At 46.5% G+C, this 18756-nt stretch overlaps 1 pseudogene; it reads right to left on the bottom strand.

Moving 5' to 3' along the window:
- Positions 1-210: 210 nt before the first annotated feature.
- Positions 211-1562, bottom strand: LOC147702270 (polymerase delta-interacting protein 3 pseudogene; annotated as a pseudogene).
- Between the last annotated feature and the right edge of the window lie 17194 nt (positions 1563-18756).

Raw genomic sequence — 18756 nt, 5'->3', positions numbered from 1 at the left:
TTCTTGTCCTGTTGTTACCATGCCCGCCTCAGATCTCTTCTATATAGCGGCTGCTCCCCCACCCTTCTCGACATTTGTCTGCAGTCCATAATCTGCTTGGCCGTTAAAGTCCAGGGTTCAATTTATGTTTCATCAAGGGGGCTGCATCGCACACTCCTGCCCTGTGATAACTCTTCCCTCCACCACACCAAAAGGCTGCAAGCCTACGCCTTAGATCTTGATCTTGAATGTTGTGGCTGAAGCAGAGGTGGTGGCAGCTGCTGCTGATGATTTAAAGAGCGCCTTCAAGATAGTATCTGGGTACACCTCCGGTGCAGGCTTAGAGTGTGCAGGGCAAGGCCTGGCGGGTATCAGTCACTTTCTTAGCAGCAGAGGGAGTGTCACTTAATCGCAGGAGAATGGGCTGATCTGATGTGATATTGCCATTCATGTAAAGGTTACATTTCATGGGCTGACCATCCAAGCAGCGTTTGTTGTACTTCTTGTATGCACTGACAGCATCATCCTTCTTCACAAATACAATTTCTGCCACACCCAGGATTACCAGTCTGGCATGTTTTAAGGCTCCACACACACAGAACAGCTCTACAATATCCTTTTCCGTCACTCGCGGGTGCAGGTTATTCAGTCATCTTGGTGCCTTCCAAGGGGCTGTATACAGGCTCAGCTGGGAGTGGCAGAGGTGCTGGGATCTCTTCTTTAGTCACCAGCGTACAGGACATGTTGGTTAGAGGTTTTGCGTGCACGGGAGCCCGCGTAGGGGATTGAGGGATGGGGGCTGTGTATGCGTCATTCTGAACAACCTTTGTCAGAGGAACAGTCTTGGACAATGTGGATTTAGGACCACTTAGGCCAGGCCGGTTTTGAAGGAAGCTGTTTGATGGGCCCACCTTCATCTGCTTCCTGGGAATAGGGGTGGTCAGCTCTTCAGCCCCATCTTAATATTCCGCCAAGTCTTCTAGGCTCTGGTTGAGCGGCTGGTGGTTCACCACATTTATCCTCATGCCTGCCAGACTGTGTGGCAGGCTCACACTTACAGGTTTGTGCTGCGGGACCTGGATGGTCTTTGTAATCTTCATGTTTGAGGGGCCTGAGGCCACGGCTCGGCTGATGATGGCTGCAGGAGGGTTACGCTTGAAGCCAATTTTCTCACAAGCATCCAACATTTTGCCAGCTGACTCACTGATGTCACCGTGCAATTTCCGCGAGTTGAGCATCTCCTGAATGTCCTGCACTTTGCCCCGAATGCGGAAACTGGCATCCTTCTGTGCCAACTTCTCCCAGGCATCTTTCAACCCTAGTCGCTGGCGAGCATCTGTGATGCCTATCTTTTGACAGGCGTCAAACGTTCGTTGCAAACCAGCAGCGGGAACAACAACTCTGTTGAAGGTGGGCTGGGAGTTTCCAGTGCGTGCTGGGACTCCTGCACGTAGCGGCACTCCAAAGCTCAGTGCAACTCCAGTGCGTGGGTGGATACCACTTGCTACAGATCTTGAATTTTGTCTGCCTGGAGCTGCTAGCCCCCGCTTCCTGATCAGGTCATCCAGGGACAGTTTGGCCATGTCGGCACTAGAAAATCGCAGCTCCGAAACTGGTGAGCTTTCTGTGCGTCTCCTCACCAACGGCCAATGAGTATTTCCCAAGGCGGTTGTGGCGGAAAGTTAGAGTTAACAAGGCATTAGAGGGTCGCATCTCCTAAACCGGGGAGCTTTCTGTGCATCACCTCACCAACGGCCAACGAGTATTTCCCAAGGCGGCTGTGGCGGAAGTTAGAGTTAACAAGCTACCCAAAGCACTGTAAACAACAAGCACGGCCACGCTAATTACCAACAGATGGCCCCTACGCGCCACTACTCATGGCATGCACAAGTTTCTGGAAACTGCAGATCGATTCCAAAAGGCCATCTCCTAGTGCAGCTCATGCTCGCTGCACTAGGCTCGACCTAAAAAGCAGAACTAACGGGTAAATATGCTAAAGCAGTTTTAAATGAAGCGCTGGATGTTAAAGTGGTGAATAAAATGGTACCCTCTGAAAACAAGACAGAAGAGAAATGTAAAGGGGGATGGTTAAATGCTAAAGAGGGGAAGTTGAAAGCTTCTTGTGAGAAGAAAAGTTCAAGCATGAATACAGGGGCAAATTCTAGTCCTAGGAAGTGTTATCGCAGTGATTCGGCGGATCATCTATCGTATTATAAGAAGTGTCCTGACAGGAATCAAAAATGCTTAATTTGTGGTATTATTAGTCACTATACTAAAGTTTGCAGAAGAAAATTGAGCAATACAAGATAAATGTGAACTGTGTGAATGAAGAAAGTGATGCGAATTCAGATGATTCTGACATGACAAATATTAATCATATTTTCTGTATTGATTTTGATATTGATATTTTAGGCGTGAATCAAGCTTAGGTGAATAAGCCCTGTGTGAGGTGAGAATGGGTGGGGTGATGTTGAACCTAGTAGCTGATTCAGGCTCATATTTTATTATTGTGCGTGAAACTATTTGGAAAAAACAATTCATAAGCAAATCTTGGCTCACATCTGGACAAATTTTAAGTAATTTCTAAGAGTTACACTGGCAACAGAATAGATTTTGTTGGTTGTGTGCATCTAGAATGTCCGTTAAAAAAGTAGGAAAGCGAATTGCAAGTTGTATGTGGCAAAGAAAGGATCTTCTGTTTTAGGCTTGGCTGATCAGTGTGAGTTAGGAATCATATTAAATACCAAATGTATGAATCCTTTCTTATCGATGTGATGGTGGAGAAGATAGTGCTGATGTTTTAAAAGATTACCCCAATGTTTTCACTGGTAAGTTGGGTCATTTGAATGGTTTTGAGCACAGGATTGTTTTGAAGTCTTCTGGTGTTCCATGTGTTCACAAGGTTAGGCAATACCCATATCCTTAAAGGAAGAAGTGAACATAGAGTTACAAAAATTAGTTGAAATATGGTATAATTGAACACGTGAATCTGCGGATGGGTTTCTCCATTGGTGGTAGTGAGGCCGACTGATAAAAAAGTTATATCATGTGTAGATCTTTAAGAGCTTAATGAAAACATCTTAGTTGATACGTTTCCATTGCCACGAATAAATGAGTTGTTTGCTGCTATGAAGGATGTGTGTTGGTTTTCAACCTTGGATCTGAAATCTGCCTATCACCAGGTGCCTTTACTTTCAGACAGTAAGAAACTTACAACATTTATTACACCTTTTGGCTGCTTCAAATGTACAAGGCTACCCTTCAGTGGGGCCTCCAGTGCAGCTTTATTCCAAAGAACAAGGGAGTGGTGGGTGTAAAGTCTTTTCAGGAAGATATCCTTATCATAGGCAAAGACAGAATTAAACATGATGCTCAACATATACATGTCCTTGAGACTCTAAGAGTTAAAGGGTTGATAGTGGAATTCAGCAAATGTAAATTTGCACAGAAAGAGGTTGTATATCTTGGTCACAGTATTAGTAAAGATGGTATCAAACCAAAACAAGGATTGGTTGAAGATATAAGGAAAGCACCAAGTCCTACTGGGAAGGATAAAGTTAGAGCCTGTTTAGGGCTAACTGAATTTGATTCAAAATTCATTCGAATTTTTTCTGAGAAGACATACCACATATGACTGTTACTCAAAAGCTGAGTGAAGGGGGGTGTCCAAGATGGCAGAGGTGTAGGACACACATTTCAGAGCTCTGCCAGTTTTCATGCCCAGCGGCGACACAGTGAGTGACGTTGGTGCCCAGACGCGATGGGAGAGGCTGTCCGTCGGTGGACAGTAGGCAAGAGAGAGCACCAGGGGGCTGGCAGCGGCAAAGGAGCGGGGACGGACACTGTCCCGACTCAAGAGGCGAGACGGGCCTAGGCCCAGCCGCGGTGCGTCCTTTGGGGCGTAGGTGCGTAGCCCCACCAGCCACATGGACCCGCATCGCGGCTGCAATCCTTTAACAATAAAATTACTATGTACAAGTGTGTACATTACAAGTCAGCCGCCGGGACTCACCCGGCCATTTCGGAGTGCGCACGGGGGTGGCCTGCTGCAGCTTGAGTGACAGTACACTCAGGCTGCAGCAGACAGACCGTAGTGCGCAAGTGCAATTTGGGTTCCAACTTGCCCAAGCATGCGCAGTGTAAGTTCCCCAGCGGGACCCAGGGGTACTTCTTAGCCTGCCGTAGCCTGGGTTTACAAGGGGCGACAGGGTGAGCAGCAAATGTGCCCCCTTAGCCAATCCTGGCGCGGCTGGCCCACCGCGCAGCATCCATCATTGGATGCCGCGTGTGGGGGTGGCACACACTGCCTCAGCCACAACTTAATGGCCAATCACTGCATGGCTTCACACAGTGAAGCCATGCAGTGATTGGCCATTTCACTGGGATGCGTGCGTTTACGCGCTGCTGTGACGTGGAGCTCAGCTCGTGACGACGCCACACCTAGTGCGCAGGCAGCAGACTAAGAGACGACCGTGTGTGACTAGTACTGCAGAGAAACTACGAGAGTTTTCCCGCCAAGATGAAGGGACTGGCTTCTGGAGAAAGGCGTGAGTTGAACTTCGTGGCACGTATCCAGCAGTTTGGTATTACAATAATAAGCTTAGAGCCTGACTCCTAAAGTCAATTACTGTAAATGGGAGGGGAGGGGGAAGGTATTTAGCGTCCTTAGCTGGTTACCAGGAAGAAGAACAAAAGGTGTTTCTGCAACCACAGGGGAAGTGACCTCGTCGCACAGAGGTGACCGGACCTGATTGGCAGAAGTCACCGGCGGTTTGGGAGTTTGTTTGGAAGTTAGTGCAATGCACACAGAGCCCGCAGTGTGCACACAGCCTAGCACTATATAATTCATTTATAAAAAATCCTACATCGGCTAATAACAGCGGACCCGTCTGGCAGACCGGCCGGCCGAATTTACCAGCAATGCAACAAAGGGACTCGTCTAGTAGCGGGTCTTACCTTAGTAAGCACCGGTTCCCGCTTCATGAATCGGCGTCTCCCCATAGATAACCTGGCCCTGTCATTAGGCTCCATGTGAATGTGCGTGTCTTGCTCCTGCGACAGGTACGTCTCGGTAATTGAAGGCAAATTGCACCAAAAACAGCTAAAGTATATATGATACATATTCATAAAGCGTCATAGAATTGCATCATGCCACAAAGAGTTTCTTAAAAATCGGTTAATTTTACTGTGCTATCCTATGCGGGCAGAAGATTAAGAAAGGAAAAGAGAAAGATACATGCTTTTAATGTCATTATTTATCTAATGATAGGTTATGATGGGTTTTAGTACCCACCTAATCGCGCACTGTTCACCTGGTGCTCCGCACCTTATTTATATACGTTTATATCACCACGATATAAACCTTCTGTTTTCCTTATTAACACATTTATTTTTGATTATTCAATTCTCTTTAGCATTTTTTCTTGTTATTCTCAATATTCATAACAGTATGCATTTATATTCTCTGTTTTGCACATAACATGTTTTTTTCTGTACATTTAAACATTTAACATAACATGTATTATCATTCGTTCACTGATGAGCCCAATGCATTTCGGCACCTATATGGCGCCTTCATCAGGGGAAACTCTGTAGAATAAAAAATAAAAATACTTTGTATGAGTGTCTTGAATTTAATTAAACATAGGGGTTCAATAGAGTGTTTTATGTATTGTTCGTACCTGAAAACAACAACTGCTCTGTGTTGTTATGTCTGTGCAAGTATTCACCTCGATCACTAGTGTTCTGTTTAAACGAAATAAGAGCCCGTTTTTAGCTGTCTGCATAATGGGTAGTATTGACTGAATTAGCCTCGTCTAATCTGTAAACATACCTTATTCTTTTCATCAGTAGACTCTGTGACAACAAATATAGGTCACCTTAAAAAAACACTTCTACCTTGAAAATACAAAAGACATGGCTTAAGAGAATCCGCACCCTACCTTATCTTCGTTATTTTATATTCGTCTAAAAGAGTCAAAGAAAATACCACGTGGTTACTACCATGTCCAAAAAGACTTCCCCAAAACTCGCACTCAATGAAATGCTGCCCGTACCTGTTTTATCGAGAATGTCTTGCCCGTCAAAGAAAACCGCAGCCCTGTGCTTGCTACTATGTTGCCTCCGCTCACGGTCCAAATGTTACTTAAATTCCGCGAACTCCGCGTGGTTGCTTAGCTCTAGAAACGAAAGACGGACTCTATGTGGATGTCGCTCCATAAACTAATCACAGTTAGCGCCATCTTAGTGTGGTGAATTTCACCGGCAATCTAATTCTAAATACAACGTTATTAACTAGTCATAGATTGTAGTTCATAAATCTCCATCAAGTCCTATGTGTCTTTGAAAAATATTAATGCTCACTGTGCTCTCACAATCTGAAAACCTCTGATTATGTTGTCCATTTCTATTCCTAATGCGTGGGTAACTACCGATTTATCTGAACTCCACATAAAGTATCTCTTGTTGAATATATGATGCTAGTGGTAATCCCCATCTAAAAATTCACCTATATTGTAGAAAGACCTACTGTGTGTACATGTGATATCTCGTGGTAGGTGTTGTGTGTTAAGTGGTGTTTTGATATTGTCGTGCAGATAAATTATCATTGATCATAGTGTCAACTCGTGTGCCATTATAACCGATCATAACATCTTAGTTCACCACTGTACTCCATGTTAAATCAATCAAAATTACATATATACAATATTCAGTATATGTACAAGTTATAACCAAACATAATATCCTGATATGCCACTGTTTTTTATATAAAATAACAAAGATAAGGTAGGGTGCGGATTCTCTTAAGCCATGTCTTTTGTATTTTCAAGGTAGAAGTGTTTTTTTAAGGTGACCTATATTTGTTGTTACAGAGTCTACTGATGAAAAGAATAAGGTATGTTTACAGATTAGAAGAGGCTAATTCAGTCAATACTACCCATTATGCAGACAGCTAAAAACGGGCTCTTATTTCGTTTAAACAGAACACTAGTGACCGTACGTAACAACACAGAGCAGTTGTTGTTTTCAGGTACGAACAATACATAAAACACCCTATTGAACCCCTATGTTTAATTAAATTCAAGACACTCATACAAAGTATTTTTATTTTTTATTCTACAGAGTCGCCCCTGATGAAGGCGCCATATAGGTGCCGAAATGCATTGGGCTCATCAGTGAACGAATGATAATACATGTTATGTTAAATGTTTAAATGTACAGAAAAAAACATGTTATGTGCAAAACAGAGAATATAAATGCATACTGTTATGAATATTGAGAATAACAAGAAAAAATGCTAAAGAGAATTGAATAATCAAAAATAAATGTGTTAATAAGGAAAACATAAGGTTTATAGCGTGGTGATATAAACGTATATAAATAAGGTGCGGAGCACCAGGTGAACAGTGCGCGATTAGGTGGGTACTAAAACCCATCATAACCTATCATGTACTCTAGGAGTGACTATCCTGAATAATCGCAGCACCATTAGAATACTTAATAAACTTGAGTACAACACGGAGTGCTCCTCACGAACCCCATTTACACAATTATATATCTAATGGCATTATTTATCTTAATTCTGAAAAAGTGCCAATTTGTATTTCCCTCAGCATTGGTAGTATGTTACTTGCGTAGAGGGGTAATGTAGATGTTGTGATTGTCACCAAGTATGCAATATGTTTGGTTGCTGATCTTGGATTAGTATTTTCATTCGCTACTTCCACTGTTGAGAGAGTTAGGTTAAGAATTTTAGATTTTGCTTTGTTAACGTTAAAGCTTGCCACCTTTACGAATTTACCTAGTTGGTGCTGTAGTTGTGGAAGTGAGACCTCCGGGTTGGTAAGGGCTAGCCGTACGTCTTCAGCAAACAGCATTACTTTGTGCTCTCTCGCAAAGTGGAGGCCTGTCAGCTCTCTGTCATCTGTAAGGTGTATCATTAGGACACAAAGGAGGAGGGGGAGAAGGGACATCTCTGGCTGGTGCCCCATTGCGTGTGTAATGACGGAGAAGGGCACCACTTCTAACATTATTCTAGATACCAGGGTTTGATAGCCCACTAGTGCTTAGGTTTGAAATCTGGGCCTATTCCCACCCTTTACAATACTCTTCATAGTAAGAGGCCTGGTTAGCTTTATTTTTTCCTCAGAGTTTTATATAGAGCAATCAGGCTAAATCTTTTCCTGTCACCTACCGGGCTGTTTAACCTTTGATTGCTTACAAGTTAAAAAAACATGAACTTAATTTTATTATTGCATTTCACACGTTTGCAAATTGGCAGTGCAACATAATTGGGCCCATGGAATGTAGTTCTCTCTTCTATCCCTCCCGTCCCATTATTCATTTTCAATCCATGTGTGCAGTATAATATGTGGCTGTGTGTCACTGGCGGCCTCATGGGGCAGGACCCACAGCATGTGCTGCACTTGTTCAATGCAGGACCCATTTCAGGCTCTCTACCTAATGCACCCCAACTTTTAGGCCAAGGATGAGCTCAGAAAGAGGGGTGACATCGCATTGGTTTTTACAGAGACAATACCTCTTACATTGCTTTAGTTTCAGATTGTATAATTCATATTGTAATTGCAAATGCATTTATATAGCAGCACTGACTTCCCCTGATGAAAAGTTGCCCATTGATTCTCGGGTCTAGTCAATGCGTGCTATAGTACAAAAAATATAAAAATCAGTTGTTCACCTATATATGGAGGTGTGTTGGAAGTGTGGCAGAGCTAGCCTATGTTTGTGGTCCCAGTAGTGAAATAGCAGCAGGTGGCAGCGCAGGAGGTTAATGTGCCTGCTGCAAAGAACATTTACCTGATGCAGATCACTAAATGCATATGATGTAAATAGGTCAGTGGTGAGTTTGCTACACTGAAAGAGAGACGTGCTGATTTCATTTACAAAAAGTGAATGCTGCTACTTGTTTGTTGAATAAACAAGCCCTGGCGTTGTCAATAGGTCTCGCAGTAGGAAAGTTGGAGCTATTGGTTTTGTAAATGACACATTTTATATTTATGTGTTGGTTTTGAAAATCGCGAAATTAATAGTTTTGTTATTTACAATGCCAATACTTTTAACTTTTGCAAATGTGACACTCATAGTAGTTCTAATGCAAATGTTTTGTATTTACGTGACTTAGATGTATTGATATTACAAATAACAATGGTTATGAAATGTTTTAAATAATGAATACTTAAATAAAAGTTATTGCAATTTTTAATGGCAATAGCTTAAACTGTTGTAAATTCCTTTTGTGAAGATTATGTTCAGTGTATTTTATTGTGAGGAAAATAAAAGAACAGAAGTGAAATATTAACGTCTTTTTGTGACATTTGTGTAATGTGAGAGAGTGTGAGTGTGAGTGACTTTGAAAAGGGTGATTGATTGTGATATGATATGATGTGTGATGCTGATAGGGTGTGTGAGTGTGTTAGTGTGTGTGATTTTTGAGACTGTTATTGAGGGTGTGTAAGGGTCTTTGAGTGTAATTGTGTGTGAGGGTGAGTGTGTGTGAGGTGGTGTGAGGGGGAGGGTGTGTGTATTCCGATGGTGTGTGGTGTTGTGAGGATGAAGGTGTGTGCGTGTGCCTTTGTATGATGTAGAGGGTGTTATGGTGACGGTGTGTGTGTGTGAGGTGTTATGAGGCTGAGGGTGTGTGAGGGTGAGTGTGTGTGAGTGTGAGTGTAGGTGCGGCTGTGTGATCTCTGTGATTTTCTAGAGAATATGACCTGACCAGCCAAAGTTCTGCTATTAATTAGTTGATTGAAGCTGGACCCTTTTGGAACAACTGGATAGGTCATTTGGTGCTCTGATGTAGGTTATTTTCTAGTATCCAAATTTGGACAACGTTTGCACCAACTGGGGTCCATTCTTGCTTCGCCTGTAAAAGCCATGGGACGGCTCTCGTGTTAAAAACCAGCTGATGTTCTGACTTCACACAACCTCAAACATTGGGTGAATAGCACTCTTTGCAATGCATGCGTTTACAGCGCAAATCTTTATAACGATGCGTTGTTACATCGCATGGTATTACAAAACAAGTTGTTACAGTGACTTGCGGTGTGGGGCGCTTGAGTTTGGAATAGTATAATTTACTGTTCCAACTCTAGCGTGTGCAACAGTAGGGGAGGTGTTGGATTGAAAGTCCAACACCTTCCGCAAGTCGTTGTAACGACTTGCGTTGTAATGGCTTGCGATGTAACAACGCATCGTTGTATCAATTTGCGTTGTAAACACATGCGTTGTAAATGATGCGTTGTAAAGGTTGTTTTCCGCTGTGCCCAGCTACTGTGTCTCAGTCTCAGGCACACTGTGGCAACAACAAAAAAGTCTTTCTCATCCTGATCCAATAATATGTCATGGTAGCTGCATTTGTATAGTGCTTTAATGCAATTTGTATGGTCCTGTTACACTTTGTGAATCTGGGCATTAGTTTAAGGAAAGAAGACACTTATCTCATAAATAAACAATATATATCCGATTAGCTAATAAGACTGTTTGCATCGAACAATAATTGAAAAACGAGTTAGCTTTAAATCACATGTATTTAGATGTAATTTTGATAAGGAGAATGGCGGAAGAGGACACTAGTAAGTGGCAGGCTGGGTTAGGTGTTTTGTCACAGAGTAGGTGGCATTATATTGGTCTATGAGCAGACTTTGGCATCCGCAGGCAAAGGCTTTTGTTTTGTCTTTAAGGGCATTTGACTGAGCGAAGAAAGATGTCTCCCCGTGTGGTAATATTAGGGAGCGCGAAACAGCACTTTTGATTGCTGCCTACAGGGGGCAGCAGTGTACACCTTCTAGCACAGTTCTGAGTGTATCCAGTTTAAGTTAAGTGTTTTGTCACAGAGTAGGTGGCATTATATTGGTCTATGAGCAGACTTTGGCATCCGCAGGCAAAGGCTTTTGTTTTGTCTTTAAGGGCCCTTGACCGAGCGAAGAAAGATGTCTCCCCATGTGGTAATATTAGGGAGCGCGAAACAGCACTTTGATATCTGCCTAAAGGGGGCAGCAGTGTACACCTTCTAGCACAGTTCTGAGTGTCTCCAGTTGTTATTAAGAGCAGAACTCTGAGAAAATCTTGGCTTTACCAAGAACGAGCATCTGATTGACTGATGCGGAGGCAACAACGAGAAAGGAGGCATGGTTTAGACACATTTTGACGGGCATGTCCTAGCTTAATGAAATTGTTGTATGCTGTCACCATCCTCAAACACAGTGGGAAAAGGCAGAGCCAGGGAAGTAGAGAGCCAGGGCTAGCCGGGGCCGTGAACAGTGATGTAATTAGGGGGGAGGAGGGACGGAACTGAAGTGCTGGCGGGCAGAAAGGATGATGCGGAGGCAAAGACGAGGGCCGTGAACAGTGATGTAATTAGGGGGGACGGAACTGAAGTGCTGGCGGGCAGAAAGGACGGCCGTGGGAGGTGGGAGGAGATTGAGGAGCAAATGGGTCTGATGTAATGTGAGGAGGGACGGAACTGAAGTGCTGGCGGGCAGAAAGGACGGCCGTGGGAGGAGATTGGGAGAAAGGACGGCCGGGGGAGGAGGAGCAAATGGGTCTGATGTAAGGCGTGAACAGTGATGTAATTAGGGGGGAGGAGGGACGGAACTGAAGTGCTGGCGGGCAGAAAGGATGATGCGGAGGCAAAGACGAGGGCCGTGAACAGTGATGTAATTAGGGGGGAGGAGGGACGGAACTGAAGTGCTGGCGGGCAGAAAGGACGGCCGTGGGAGGAGATTGGGAGAAAGGACGGCCGTGGGAGGAGGAGCAAATGGGTCTGATGTAATGTGAGGAGGGACGGAACTGAAGTGCTGGCGGGCAGAAAGGACGGCCGTGGGAGGAGATTGGGAGAAAGGACGGCCGTGGGAGGAGATTGGGAGAAAGGACGGCCGTGGGAGGAGGAGCAAATGGGTCTGATGTAATGTGAGGAGGGACGGAACTGAAGTGCTGGCGGGCAGAAAGGACGGCCGTGGGAGGAGATTGGGAGAAAGGACGGCCGTGGGAGGAGGAGCAAATGGGTCTGATGTAATGTGAGGAGGGACGGAACTGAAGGAGATTGGGAGAAAGGACGGCCGTGGGAGGAGATTGGGAAGCAAATGGGTCTGATGCGCGTGCATGTTTGCTCACGTGATACACGTGAACTGCAAGAAAACCGCGGGGCTGAAAGCCCTTTGGTTTGACTTGTGTTTTGCCGACATGAATTCTCGCTCCGCTCGATGCACTTGCGCGCATCGATAGGTCGCGAGACCTAAAAAAATACTGATTGAGGTGCTCAGAAATGCATTGTTATCTCTGTTTTTAAAAGTTTTGTAGTGTTTGTTCTATTTGGAGACTACACAGATTTTACTGATCAAATGGCATATTAAGTACATTTTGTTTCACCTTAACACTATCATTTGTCTGTGTGGAAAGACATGCGTGATAGTCGCATGCGTTCTAATGGTAAAGGTAAGGCGAGGTTCCCAATGCTTTGTCAAGGCTGTTTCCCAACTGCTGTGCAACTTCTTCTACTCTTAGAGCTGAGATTTCCATGAAAATCTTACAGTCTGAATTCAGCACCTGAGCGTAATAGGACGGAATGTATGAAGCTCTGTGGTTATACTGAATAAGCAGCTACCTATGTTATGCCATCTATTAATGTAATAACTGCACTTTCATAATTGCTTGTGGACCCCTCAGGAGGACACTATCCACAGTGAGTCGAGACACCGGGGTATGGGTGTGGGGGAGCGAGCCATCAGCTGGAGCAGTGCAAGAGAGTGTACCTAACACCGACCACCCCAGCCCACTGCCTGAACTCAAATCAGAGGCGCGTAGGGGTCCGGGGTCATTATCGCCCTGCCGATTGAGTGCGCCGTTTTCCCAGACAGCTTGCGATCGCGAGGACCCACACCAGCAATTGCTAGGCCTAGGGGTCGGAATTAGAGGCGAGGGCTCTAACTGGCGGCCTTCTGCGGCCCGTAGTTGCGGGCTGGCCTGCCTCATTGCATATCATAGCGGTGCCGTGGCCGGCCTTGCTTTACCGCCGGGGCGTGTGTGGCGTGAGAAACTGTATTTCCAGCGTAGCCTCCTGGTGGTGCCTGCGTGGCAGGAGTGCTGCTAACTCGCCGGGGTTTGGGTCCCCAATTTCTGCAGAGGAGGCCAACAAGGCTAGTTGAGGTCTGTTCAGTGTGGGTCGGTCTGCTGCATCGGGGTGGGTGGAGGTGAGGCCCCAGCGATTCATTGGGCCCCGCGCTCCTCCTCGCACATCTGATGGAGCGCGCCAGGGCTTGCATTGGTCCGTCCCACCACCCCCCCCAGGACTACATCATTGGAATTGGAGGCAAGGGCCCTGGATTGCTGCCTTCTGCGGCCCACTGGTGGTAAACCGGCCTGCCTCACTCTGTTCGCGTTTTAATAATGGAAGCTGCTCCTCCTTGCTACTAAAGTCTGTGGTATCTGTGACCGTTTCGACCCACAAAAATTCCCCTGTGGTGTCCACGAGAGGAGACCCTCAGGGAGAGTGGGACAGCTGATACACAGTGGGGGAGTTACACCTCTGCAGGAATGTCCATACACAATCTAAAAAAGACCTCCCCAGTAAAGGACGTTTGCCCGCTCGAACACAAAAAAGATGAATGCGGTGTGGGAAGCCGAGGATCAAGGGGGGCACTCAGACAAGGTGGGTGGTGAGGATGGCGGCGAAAAGAAGTCCCCACTCACGCAGGCATTTATGGAGCGCCTGTTCGGCACTCTCCGAAAGGATTTTGCTGAGTTCAAACGGGACATCGCCTCAGACATTAAGGGAATCTGACAGGACGTCTCAGCCCTCAATCAAAGATTGGACTCGGTGGAGCACAACCACGATGCTCGAGAGGAAGAGTTAGAGGGCCACGCCGGGAACTCTTGGAATTATGAGACCAGAACTCAGAGTTGCGCTACCAGATCGAAGATTTAGAGAACCGATCCCGAAGCTCCAACATACGTATTAAGGGAGTGCCGGCCCGGGCCATGCTGAACGATTTGGAAGGATTTGTGATTCGGCTATTCAAGCATGTGGCACCCTTATTACAAGGCAAACACAAGGAGATGATGGATGGAGCACTGAAACTGCCAAGCCATGTCTTCCCTGGACCGGAAACAAGCATCCTGGGACCGGTTTCGGGCTAACTGCCCTCAGTCAGGTTAGCTTGAATCCAGTGGCAAAGTGAGCAAGGGACACACGTCTGGGCATACCCTGCCAACTTAGGGCGAACAAAGCAAACACAAGGAGATGATGGACGGAGCGCTGAAACTTTTCAGACACTCACCCCCAGTCACAGATCTGGGTTGAATCCATCATCGTTCTTTTGCTCCCTTCGCCTCCCCAGGGAGACACAGAGATTGTACAAATTATTCTAGACCCTGTGCCTCATGAGAACAGTCCAGCCCGAAACCGGTCCCAGGATGCTTGTTTTCGGTCCAGGGAAGAACTGGCTTGGCAGTTCGGGTTGGACTGTTCCCATGAGGCACAGGGTCAATACCGATTTGCATACAGCTGTGTCTGAACTGGGGTGGCGAAGTGAGCTAAAGAACGAAGATGGATTCAACCCAGATCTGTGACTAGGGGTGAGTGTCTGAAAAGTTTCAGTGCTCCGTCCATCATCTCCTTGTGTTTACCCTTAATACAAGACCAGGAAATAATCTTGGATCGCACACATCGGGCCAGGAGAACAGCGACTGCTCCAGGCTAACCACAGGACATTCTTACATGCCTGTATTACTACAAGTAAAAGTAACCTAAGAATCATTGAATTTGAAGGCTTCAATATTTGGCTTTATTGAAACTTATCCCCACCACGCTGCAGCGCCGTAGGACCTTGAAGCCACTAACTTATTTTCTCTGAGCCCAGGAGATCCGATACAAGTGGGGACACCCTTTCTGCCTACAGTTTACATGGAAGAAGGAGGTCCGGATGGTCCGCACCTTAGCTGATGCATGTGTAATACCGTAGATGCCCAGATTCGTGGCAAGCCCCCCCCCCTCCCTAGGTCACAGACCCGCAAGCCCTCCGACGAGGGATGGAGATTAGGGCCTCTTCCAGACGGGGGCCGAAAACGTTGCATAAGCCTACAGCCGAGAGGAACGCTCACAAACTTCTCCAACACCTACAGCATGATGGTGCCCTCGGCTCTTCCTCCGGCGATCATTGAAGTTTCAGGATAGCTGGTCGCTACTATTCCTATGCGCTTACCATTGACCTCTTGAACGAGAGCCGTCGGACCTAGCCAAAACCGATTCCCAACACCATAACCACAGGGACGTACCCACCGTGCTTCTCGAAAGAACCTCCTCAATTCCAATTCGCACTCTCGTGACTGTGATGACTCCTAGGTGGGAGAAGTTGATAGATGTATTGTTCATGTTGTGTTATTCTTTGCATCTTACTTTATATTCTTTTCTTGCCCTCCTTCTCCACGTTGTCAACATTAGTTCCTCTCCTGGGTGGTGGCAGGTTTAGGTGGGCGGGAGGAGGGGTGCGATGGCACTAATCATGGTGTCTATACTTGGTCTTAATGTTGGAGGCCTTAACTCCCCCAAGGAAGCGGCTGGCAGTACTTTCATATCTCAAAGACACCAAATGTGACATTTACATGTTGCAAGAATCACACCTGGTCCAACAAGACTGGCGGCGGATGCGCTCCCACTGGTTCGACCGCCAATATTTCTCCTCCGGCCCTGCCAAAAAAGGCGGAGGTTGCCATCCTGATTGCTACACATTTTACAGGGAGGGTGGAGGGCGTCTTCATGGACGTCCCAGGTCGCTTGCTGGCACTTCACATACAGATTCAGGGTACCAGGTACATGGTGGCAACAATCTATGTTCCTAACGACAAACCGGAACTATTCCTGGGACGTCAGATCTCTACCCCGGATAGGGAGATGGTGGTGGGGGGCGAATTTAATGTCGCAATGGACAGACAGTGAGATATATCACAACCCTGAGCAGGCCAGGACAGAGGTCTCACTCCAGGCACCAAAGGGTGGCTGACTGAAGCGGGCCTAATTGACATTTGGGTGGCCACCATCCCACAGAAGAAGACTATACATTCTATTCAGTAGTGCACCAAACATATACACGGATCGACTACTTCCTTACTACACCAGGGATGACGAGGGCCAATATAACCGCAGATATTGAGGAAGCCACCCTTTCTGATCATTCCCCCACTAGCCTACGTTTTTGCCACACATCGCAACCAAAAACCTCCCACCGCTGGTGTTTCAACACAAAACTCACATATGAGAAGGTGCGCACGGCCACCTAAGCAGCATTGACCACCTTTCCAGAGCTCAATAATACTGCCGTAATGGCTGTTGCTACATTTTGGGAAACACAAAAGATGATTCTACAGAGACAAGCAGTACCAGGTAGACCGCCAGATTAAAGAGCTGGAGACAGCGCACATGCGATCGGGAATGACTGCCGCACGTAAACAGTTATGGGCTATAGATATGGGAAGGGCTGAGTACGCTTTCCTACAACTGCGCCAGAAATACTGTGCAGGGGACAGGTGTTAGAACGGCGGATACCCGAAATATGTGGAGCTGATGGTTTTGCTTTTAACACAGATGAAGGGATTTTGAACTCCTTTGGAGCATTCTATAGGACCCTCTACACTGCTGATCCTTGACAGGAAGCAGATGTTGAGTCAAATTTGTCTCGGGTCTATCCACCTGAAGTGGAAGTGCCTGTGTACACTACTCTAGAGAAGGACATTGCGGTGCAAGAGGTCCTCCCTACTATCCATAGGTTGCCCCCGACAGCTATGGTGGCAAATTTGACAAAACCTTTGCTGCCCACTTGGCCCCGATACTCTCACGCCTATTCAGTTCCATTGACCCACTGGGAATGCTACCAGAATCAAAGCGCAATGCCACTATCACTGTAATCCCCCAAGCCTGGCAAGGATCCCCAAGACTGCGCATCCTACCGTCCAATCTCCTTGCTGAACGTAGACGCCAAGATTTTTACTAGTGTGTTGCCGCTTAAACTGGCACCATATGTGCAAGGATTAGTCGACCCAGATCAGGCAGGGTTCATCCCGGAGCATGGGTATAGCGATAACACAAAAAGGCTATGCTATCTCCTGGACAAAACGCAGCGCTCCCAGATGCCAAATCTTGCGTTAACGATAGACGTTGAGAAAGGTTTGACTGAGTGTGCTGGCCATACTTATACCGGTTGCTTGAGCGGGTGGGCCTCAATCCCCGATTTCGAGGTTGAGTGGAAGCTTGATATGCAGCTCCCCAGGCTAACATTTGTGTGAACGGCGTACGATCCCCCACTTTCCCAATAGGGCGAGAAACCAGGCAGGGTTGTGCCCAGTCCCCTCTCCTGTTTGCGCTCTACATGGAGCCCTTGGCCGAACGAATAAAGGACAATGTAAAGGTGACCGGGATTTAGATGTGTGGGAGGGAACATAAGATTATGCCATACGCCGGCGATGTACACCTGACCCTCAGCAACCCTTCTGACTCTCTGACAGGCGTTATAACGGAGCTTTCAGAGTTTGGGTGAGCATCGGGCTTTAAAATCAACCTACAGAAGTCCCTGATCCTAGACCTGACGATGCAGGAGCCTGAGCAAACGCATCTCCATGAGCAGTTCCCGTTTCAGTGGGCAGATGGTGGGGTCCCATATCTAGGCTTACAAATATTTCCCACACTCAAGGCTATGCGAAATATAACTATGGGAACTTAATCACCATGACTCGGTCAGACCTCACTAAATGGAAGTCGCAGAATCTTTCATGGCTGGGGCGGCTGGCGGCCATCAAAATACGTTACTCCCCAAATTGCTTTATGGATGCAAACCCAGCCGCTTCAACCCCCAGCACGAGTAGTAGAAAAGCTACGAGCCCTAATCTGGGACTTCATCTGGGAGGGTAAAAGGGCAAGAATGCCTAGATCAAGAACTTTCCTTTCGGTGGGGGAGGGTGGACTGGGGGTCCCGAATATTTGCAAATATTATCAGGCACCCCAACTGCGATATATGGTAGAATGGTCCCGCACATTCACCAAAAAACACTGGTGCTCTATAGACCAAGCCATAGCAGGGATGCACATCTGGAAAGTGCTGTGGTTACCTAAACCGTATAGAGCAATGGGTGTATACATTTCACCGGTTACAAGATTGACATTGGGAGTTTGGGACAAGGTACAGTGGAGACACATCCTCTCTACTTCGATATCCCCACAGACTCCGTTGATAGGCAACCCGGACTTTCCCCTGGCGTTGAAGGGCTCGGGTTTTAGAGCATGGCAGGATGCCAATTGCAAGTGGGTAGAGGATTTATTTGATTCCGATGGACTCATGGGCTTTGCCAAATTACAGACATGCTACCCACTTCCGAACTCTGCGAGATTGCAATACCTAGCAGTTGTACATTGGGTCACTGACAATGGATCCAATCACACACTGGCAGACCACTACTGCCTTTTGAGAAGTGGCTCATTACGGGGAGCTCAGACAAGAAACTGTTGTCTGAAATATATGCGTTCTTGATGCAGCCTGGACACCCCTTGCCTTAACCTGCCAGGGCTAGATGGGAAGAGTGTAAACGCCCCTTTTCTGATAAAGGGTGAAGTGACATTTTGCACAGAGCACAAACATCCGCCCTCAACACTACTAGTAAAGATATGCTCCTCAAAATAGCTCACTATTGGTATCTTACACCATCAAGAGTAGCTAAGTGGGACCCCAGGGAGGACGGGTTGTGCTGGTGACAGTGCGGACAACAGGGCACACT

The sequence above is a fragment of the Lissotriton vulgaris genome, chromosome 7 (assembly GCF_964263255.1).
Source record: "Lissotriton vulgaris chromosome 7, aLisVul1.2, whole genome shotgun sequence".
Taxonomy (NCBI): Eukaryota; Metazoa; Chordata; class Amphibia; order Caudata; family Salamandridae; genus Lissotriton; species Lissotriton vulgaris.
This window is presented reverse-complemented; position numbering and strand designations above follow the sequence as displayed.